Source organism: Capsicum annuum, chromosome 7 (assembly GCF_002878395.1).
Source record: "Capsicum annuum cultivar UCD-10X-F1 chromosome 7, UCD10Xv1.1, whole genome shotgun sequence".
Taxonomy (NCBI): Eukaryota; Viridiplantae; Streptophyta; class Magnoliopsida; order Solanales; family Solanaceae; genus Capsicum; species Capsicum annuum.
This window is the reverse complement of record NC_061117.1, coordinates 220514159-220523684: the sequence shown is the minus strand read 5'-3', so window position 1 is coordinate 220523684 and position 9526 is coordinate 220514159.

The window sequence follows — 9526 nt, the reverse complement described above, 5'->3', positions numbered from 1 at the left end:
ATTAGGTATTGTATTTGCTGTTATAGCTGAGAAATATTAGTTTTTGTTCGTAGATCATAACAAATGGCTAGATGTAACAAACGCAAGGCTGTAGAAGTTGATAGGTCTTAGAAAAGAAAAAACGAGTAGTCAATGAATCAAAGAATAGAAATCACAACGAGGAAGCTGTTGAGGCTTCGGTTAGAGATGAGCCAGAGGAAGTAGAAATTGAGGCTAGGATAGACAAGGAAGCACTGATCTTGCCCCACTATGCAAGTTTTATTTTGGCTGAGAGGTACGACCTTGCCACAGTCCTGGATGATGTCGGATTATTTTCGGCTAAGATATCTGTTAGGTCCCATTTGAAAATGTTTAATGAATTCAAACAAGTCATGGTTGATCAACGTTTGAAGTCTAGATTTAAGAATTCTTGTTTTGGTGGTTTATGGGACCTGTTAGAACATATGAAGTTCAACGAACAGCTTGTCCACTATACACTTCTGCGTCGAGTTGAACCGGACAACAAGCTACATAAAATGTGGTTCAACATCAATGACATGCCTGCATATTTTGGCCTGAAGGAGTTTGCGCTAATCACGGGTTTAAACTGTGGACGTTATCCCCGTGATTCAAAATATGTCAAAGCGATGGAGGAGGATGAAACTTTTTATAAAAAGATTGCAAAAAAGAGGAGTGTAAATGCGAAGAGATTGTTGAAGCTTATTAGAGGTGGGAGGCCGGACAAGGAGGAAAAATTCAAATGTTGCTTGGTTTGGTTCGTGCACTGCATATTGCTTGCACGCGACTTGTCAAAAACTGTAGACATAGACACCATCAAGATGGTAGATAACTTGAGCTTCTTTGAGAGATACCTTTGGGGTAAGGAGTCATTTGCCTTGACTCTAGACTATCTAAAGAAGCGGATAGACTTCAGCAGGCAGAAGAAGACATTTGAGACAAAGGGAGTTTCATCGTACGCGCTCTACGAATTTTTCTTGGCATTTATGGTATTTGATTATAAACCATTAAAGTAGTTTATTATATACTGTAATTCATCTATGGTGTCTATAATATACTTACTCTCAGTTTTATGTTTTTATTTTTTCTTTTGATCATAGATTTGGATATACGAAGTCTTTTCCGTGCTCGGCAGAGAAAATGGTAAATAAACTAAAGACCCGCTGCCCATTCCCCAATTGCTCGGATGGCACACCTCAAAAGACAATAAACTAATCGAAGGCGATCCATATTTGAACGGATGGAGCACAAAGGTATGAAATTATTTTTTCGAAGAATACTTTTACCAATATTGTGTTGCTAATCAATCACATTTGCCTATTTATCTGTAGAGAGTGTATCCGTACTTTATCCCCACAGTCCGTGAAATGAAGCAGCACTACATGAAAAAGTTCAAAGCATTCACGGACGAACCGAAGGAAGCATTCATCGATGGCTTGAAGGCCCATCTGGAGGGTGTGACCGTCATCACCTCATCAGAGGATGGTGAGGATGGGGAATTGGGGATGATGACTGGGATTTGGGTGAAAATGCTGTTTCAAGGCATGTCACTCGGGGTGTGGGGACAAGTAAGCCGAGAGCATCGGGACAGATACCGATGATTGAAAATTTAGAAGAGCGCGTGTTTAGGCTGGAGGAGTCAATCAAGGACATCATTGATTTTGTGAAAAAAGAGAGGCTGAGGAGAGAAGAAAAGAAGAAACAAAAGAAGAGAGATAAAGCTGAAGGTAAAATCTGCTCTATATATTATAGAAGTTGCATACTTTATATAATCCGTTTTACTTATAATAATAGAATCTATACCATTCTTCATCAACTGATATCTTAGTTTATTATAAATGGTAAATACTTGAAAATGCAGGTGTGCAAGTACAAAGTCGGCATTCAGCGGCGAGGGCTGTCCGCGATGACAACGGCATTAAAGAAGCGCTTCTTAAGGTAGCAGCTTTGGAACAAGCCTTCGTCAATGCTGATGAGGTGATGATCCCTGAGGTTATAGTTGTTGTAGAGAAGAAAAATCTCGATGAAGGCGATGAAGAGAAAGAAAAAGAAAAAAATGAAGAAGTTGTTTGTGAAGAAGAAAACAAAGCTGATGGATCAGCTGGTGTGGAGAAGGAGGATCTTGACAAACACAGGCAGGAAGAACATGATAAAAATGGTTATGAAGAAGAAAATAATGAAGGAAATGGAGAGAAAGCAGAAGAGAAGAATGCGCAAGAAGTATATAAAGAAGAGGGAGAAGAAGAGCATAAAAAAGAAGGAAAAAATGATGCACCAGAAAAAAAGGCATCGCGAAGAAAGAAAACGAGAATGAATTTTCAAACTTGGATGAATTTTTTAATGAAGTTACTCAGGACATCGACAAGATGCAAGTGGAAGACGAAAATATTGAATGTTTAGACAATGTTTAATTTTTATTTGTGGCTGATGATTATTTTTATTAGACTAGACAATCTTAATTTTTAACTTTCAGCTCGGGATATATAGAGCTGAACAATTTTATTTTCTAAACTGCATTTTTAGTTTATGATAAATATGTTTCATTTTATATAATCAACGTATCATTGTTTTTACATGAATGCCATCGTTGATTATGGACTATGACTAAAAGTAAAGCATATACAATAGAGTGTTGTGTAGTCGATGAATGAACAAGGAAAACCATATATAATATAAGTAACAAGTAGTCATTAATAAAAGATTTAGAATACATTCAATTCCACTACACCCCCATTACACCTTTCCAAAAAATAAAAACTAATAGTAAACCATACACCATATTTTTCATGCCCTTTTCTTTTTCTTCAGTCATAGCCAACTTATGCTTTCAAAGGAAGTGAGATTAAAAAAGGAAGAAATAAAATAAACATCATTCACGCAATGTAAAGTGACTAAATATCATAATATGAGATTACAAAATAATTGGACACTCGATCAAATGAGTATAGGGGAGAGCAATGGTAGTAACAACCAATTACATAGAACAAACATCTCTGTTGAGAAGAACTTCTTATTCTCATACACTACTTGTCCATTGAACACTCACAAGTGACAACTACCACCCTTCCTTATGGTCATCTCATAAGTCTAATCTCTTGTCATGATAAGTAGTCGTTCTTTAGTGCTTGGATGATTAATATTTATTTTATTTTATTTTATCTTATTTTATTTTATTTCTTCTTCTTTTTATGTCATCTTAGTGATCTACGACTACATCGCCTCTTAGATAACACTTGATCACGTCCAAAAGTGATTGGGAGTCACAATTGATGTATCAAAATTGCTTTACAATGTTTTAATGGTGCTAATTGACATACTCTAATTTTATTTTATTTAATTTCTCTTTTTTCCCATTATTTTAAGTTGTTCATATATTCAGTAAGTTGATCATAGACTGTCTCAATGATCTATAATCGACCTTAATTTAAATCGATAATATGTTAATATACAGGATAATCAACACTGATATCAGTATATAAGTCGTACGTGACACAGTCGATTATAGAATTCGTATTTAGCATAGTCGATTATTTATTCGTACTGTACTCCAAGTTTAAATAATATTTACAAATCTTAAAACAAGGACGACTGAAGAAACACCAAGAAATCATTATAGATAAAGAGAATATCATGAAGACAAAAACTTGAAACTTGTTTATAGATATATAAATGTTCATTGCATCTATATTTATAATTTTTGGGGAAAAAATCCCAAACAAAAAGTAAAAAATGAAGTTTTCATTTACATAATCCTACCATGAAAGCTTCATTAAGCAACGAACTACAAAACAAATAAAATAAAACTACACTAGGGGGTTGAAGGGGGATGATGAGTTCACGGGGGTTCAGGTTGAGCCTCTCGGCTATGGCTCGAAGAAAACCAGCCATCCGCCAAATCTCTCTGTCCAGCCGCCGTTGATCGGCGGGAAGACCCTGAAAAAGGAAATTCAGGTCACTGCGAATCCTAAGCAACTCTATGTTGTTGATGGTTGTCATTCTGGGCATTGGCCTTAGTGTGGATCTCTTTTTAGCCATCTTCTTCTCCCTTAGTCTTTTTCTTCAAAAATTGGGTTTAAAATCGACAAAATCCTCTTTAAATAGACCATAGCATAAGAAAATCGACCAAAAGAAGCTCTACACGTGTTGATTGAAGGGAAGAAGGTGTGTGAGAATAAGAAATAAAAAGTTTCGACGGTTGTGGCAGTCGAGTCATTTCAAACTGTCGCATTTCTTGAAGTGTAATAATTACATTAAAAGATTCAGTGTATAAGAAAAACAATTTCTTTAATAGACTACACGACCGGTCGATGATATACTATGTAGTTTAGACGATACCCCGTAGACCAAGCATCGATATATTATATATTTTGAGTCCAGTCGATGTGTAATGTGTATAGTCGATTTCATAACTTGGGATGACTGTTTTCAAAATGACACTTTTTTCAATGCGTCATAATTATTTTGAATTCAACATTGTATGAAGAAAAGTGTTTGTTCAATAGACAACCAGGTACGTTTATTATACACTACGTATTGAGCATTTATTCTATAGATCAAACACTAATATATTATATATTATGAGGCTGGTCGATTATTTCAGTCTATAATCTAATTAGTATGCAGTATATAATATATGAAATGGAATCGATAACGCACAACAAAAAAAGTCGATTTAAACTGTAGTTCAGTGATTTTCAAAACAGAATATACATTACATATTGTCCAGTACATTTGAACAAACAAAACATTAAATACAATGCCAATCATATTATCCTACGTTAAGGCTGCATGTTGTTCTCTTATGTCCCGGCCTTTTTCACTTGGAGCACTTATTTCTTTTCGTGTACCTTGAAGGCTCCAACACACCCTTAACGCGTTTCACCTTCCTCCTTCCAAGTTTGGGATCAAAATTAAGTGGAAGAACTTGTATTTCTAGATACTCTTGCACCACACTCCACTCCGACTCCAGTGGTGCTGCACAAATAGGTTCCAAGTATGCAAGGAGGTATGATTCTTTCGAATATATTTGCGAAGAGTAGTTGTAAATGCTAGTGCCGTATTCGTCCCCGTGCTTCAAACGCAATGTTACCATTGCATGAGCGCATGGCAATTTCACCAAGTCGTACTTTCTGCAAGAACATGACCGTCTCGAAAAATTAACTTTTACGGAACGATCGTAACCAAGCATGGTGAATCCGTTGGTGCTTCCATTTATGTTGTTCGCATATAATTTATCGCCCTTGGTTATGTTTTCCCTCAAGATCATCTCGGCTCCGGGAATGAAGGCTGTTTTTGAATTATCCACCTCCACATACCTCTTCCTGAATATTTCTCCAAACCTATGTGCAATTGAATTGAAAATGGTCGCCACTGGATACTCTCTTTCGTCGCGCAACATCGAGTTGAGCAACTCAGCGATGTTTGAGGTCATGACGTTGAATCGATTACTTGGAAAGTGAGCTCAGCTCCAGTTTTCAAATCCAACTTCATGCTCGAGGCAAGCTGTTGTGCTGGGGCATCTTTCTTTAAGGGCGTTGAAGTAGTCATTAAATTCTTCCAACGTGTACGCCTTGGTCTCTTGGTAGTACAAATAGAGAGAATCAAAAAAATGGTGATTTGTTCAGAGATTTTCACCGAGATGCCTCATACAAACACCGTGATGCACAAGCGGATAATGTCTTGCGAGGCCGTTGGCTATGCTTACGTGTCTGTCAGAGATAACGCACAGCTCTGGTTGGTCAACGAAAAAGGCCTTAAGATTTTCGAAGAAGAAGCCCCACGATGCATCGTTCTCTTTATCCACCACACAATATGCTAAGGGATAAATATGATTTTGAGTATCTTAAGCGACAGCAGATAGCAGCACGCCCTCATACTTGCCGGACAAATGCGTGCTATCAATGGCAACAACCTTTCTCATGTGAGCATATCCACGGATGGAAGCCCCAAATGCCATAAAGTAGTAAATAAACCTGCAATACTCCTCATCGACCATGAGGGAATTAATAGACCCAGGGTTGAGGCTGTTGAAAATATATGAAAATGGGGGAAGCACTGCATATCCGTGCTCGGGCATACCTCGAACTATGTTCTTCCCAATGACGTCTGCCATCTAACACTTTCAATAGCCCGGCCTACAATGTAGCTCCCTAAATACGATCCTCTCGATCTCTTTCGGGCTTGGACCTTTGTTGTCGACAAAAATGTTCAAAATAAGTGAGGCAATGACCTCCACGGTGACATTCTTGTGCTTTCCCGTGACATGATCAACGCTACAAGTATGCTCTCCCACGTATTTGTAGACATGAAACCAACCCGATTCTCTGATAGCACATGCCCGCACCATCCACCGACAAGCAGGATCTACGCACCTCACCCTCAAGTTTTTCTTACAACTCTTCACCGTTGTGTAATTGAAAGACATTTTCACCGACGCCTGCTTCAACAAAAGATTCAACATTTTCTTATCCTTGAATGTTTGTCCTACAAAAAGATTGATGTCGTCCGAGAAAGAGTGTCTTCTTTGTGATTCGAGCTGCCCGTCTTCACCTCCTCCACACTCCTCTTCTTCATAATCTTTACTATTATCCCATTCATCACCACCCATGCTATCGTATTCTGTTGACGTATCATCCACAGTCGGGGGTGGGGGTGGGGGTGAGGCTGATGTGAAAGCTTCTTCCCGGGACCTTTTAACAACTTTAACCCGCAATATAGGTCTGGAGTTATCAGAATCAACGCAAAGCATATATAATTCTACGTGTCTATCATTCATTATGAACGTTGGATGGATTTTCACCCTCCCGTTCATCAAGTAACTAATTACCACCTCACTTTGATCACAACTTAATTCACCGTTCTCCATTACGCTTTTAACCATATCGGCGTATGAACCGTTGTGACGAAGGGCAATGCACACTGTCTCCTTAGACACGATTTTCCAAACCCAACATTTAGGCATCTCCTCCCATTCACCAGAAAATATACCACCAACGACCACGTAATCTATAATAGACATAATATACCTCGATAATAGTATTCAATAGACTTGAATAGTGGTTTATGCGCCTAGACTTAATAGACCGAGGTCGTCGTCTTCCTAGCTGCTGGCCGTACAGTGCACGATCGACCTTTTTCCAACGACCACCGAAATAATTCGACGAATTTCAGCTTACAAACAACCTAAGGAGTGTTGGAATGTTGCTATTGAGCCAAGAATCGATTTCGAAATGTGGGACTGATTTTTGAGTTTTTTATATGAAAATGGAAGAAAAATTGGAGCTAAAAATAAGCGAAAATGGCTTATAACAATGGAGATAATGTCACTTTTTGATGGATGCCGAAAAATTCAACGAAAAATGGTCGAAAAATCAAGGAAATGACGTCAAAATTGGGTGGTTGCTAGTGGATTGGTTGAGAAGCTTTGAATTTTTTTTTTTAATTATTTATCCAATATTTATATTTTTGAAGATGAACTAAAGTGTAGAGTGTAGATTTTGTAAGTTGAGTGCTAGAGTTACATTTTATTTTTGTGGTCCCATAAAAGTGTCTATTTTCCCAATTAAAAAAACTTGGTGTCTAAATGTCAAAAAAGGTTTGGGAAGTGACCTTTAGCCAACTCCCCCTAGTTAGTACCGAGATTATTTATCTCATCATTTACACCATAGTGATGAAATAAGTTATCTCACATAGATGGTGGGATAACTAATCCGGAACTAATCCCGAGATAGCTTGTTCCCAACCAAACGGCCGGGAGTAACTTATCCCATCAGTAATGTATAAATGGTTAAATAAATAATCCCGAAACTAACTAATACCTCCAACCAAACATAATAAAATAATCGAAATTCTATCCCAAAATTATTATACCTTATATCTCACACCAACCCCTCAAAGTCTTAAATCATTTCACAATATGCATCTGTTAAAGGTGAAAACCGCCAGCATCTTTATGCAAAAACTACCTTTGAACCAATTTTGAAATATCAATATTTTTCAACTTTTGTATATTGCTACTTTATTCTCATTTCTGAAATATTCTTTCCTTTCTTCCCATTTATCAAAAGGTTAGTTAATTTACTTGGTGCAAATTAAGGTGGAAGAAATTAAAGAAAGAAACACAATGGTTGATTATTACCATTGCAGGCCATTGGCATTCTTGTTTGCTTTGCCTTTTGCTTTTATTGCACTGTTCCTCTCTATCGTTGGAGCCATCGTCTGGCTCATCGGGTTCGTTTTCTCCTTCGTTTGATGTAAGATTGTGAATAATCGTTATGTTGCATCAAAGTCACTAAATTATCTTTTGTATGTCATAGTTGTCACTAGATTTATCTTTTTGTGTGTAACAAGTGACTTAATTTTGCCTAATTAGTGTATTACTTAAGATTATTAGATTATTATTGAATCCACAACATCTATATATTTATATGTACTTTATAACGAAAACGTGGCTCAAATAGTTTAGTGAATTTTCAATTCTCCCAATAGGTCCAATATACATATGTGACCATTTTAAGTCATTGATAGACATTTCTCTTGTTGGAGTTCCAACTATGTGTCAAAGCCTTAAAGGGTCTTGGTCTCCTTGAGACAGGTTCACCCAATTTGTTTATTGTTTCCGGTGTTGGCCCCCATCTTATATTGTCCACGCTCTAGATGTCCAGTCCTGGGTGTGGGGGGTGTTGCAGTCCTACATCGATCGGTGGGTTAAAGGGTCTTTGGTCTCCTTATATGGCCTTAGACAATCCTCTCCTCATGAGGTAGCCCATATAAGGAGACCAAGGATCCTTTAATCAACCGATGTGGCACTCCAACATCTCTTAAGGCCACAGTAGATAATTATAGTTTCATTTCATGTTAACATGCATAAGAAACTCGGAGAGAAATTAAAGACCGAGAGGGGACTCTTTCATACCTGCTAACTCCTAGGATGAGAAGTAAGTCCCTTGTTTTTGGAAGGACGAGTTTCAACCTTTATTGCCCCTCGAAGAATAAAACCTTATGATAAACATTATAATTAAAATTTAGTAATATTATTACATAGACAGTGTACATAGTACGTAGCTCCCTTATGCTTGTTGATGAGATTTTTATGAAAATGCAGGTCACTGTTGAGCTGTTTGTGCCCTTGTTGTATTTGTTGTGCTGGAATTGGAAGAATGTCTGTAAAATTGGTAAAGCTTCCTGTGAAAATCATCATATGGTTCATTCAAAAGATCCCTTGCTGAGTGTCCATGATGCAAACGAGTTCGATTTCAACTGGTGATATCTCAAAAGAACTAAAATATTGAGGCTCGAAGAGAATACAAATCTAAAATTTGAGACTCTTTAGTCGAGTTTGAGCATAAATAAACATTATTTGATTATATAATATATATTGAGCTGATTTTACTAGTCCATTCATGATTAATTTAGTAAAAGCCATTGTCTATTCAATGGTGCTTTATATCCAATATGTTTTTTATTTAAAAGTTGGATTACATGTATCAATGTTGAACATTCCTTTCTTTTTTCCTTTTTTTTTTTTTTT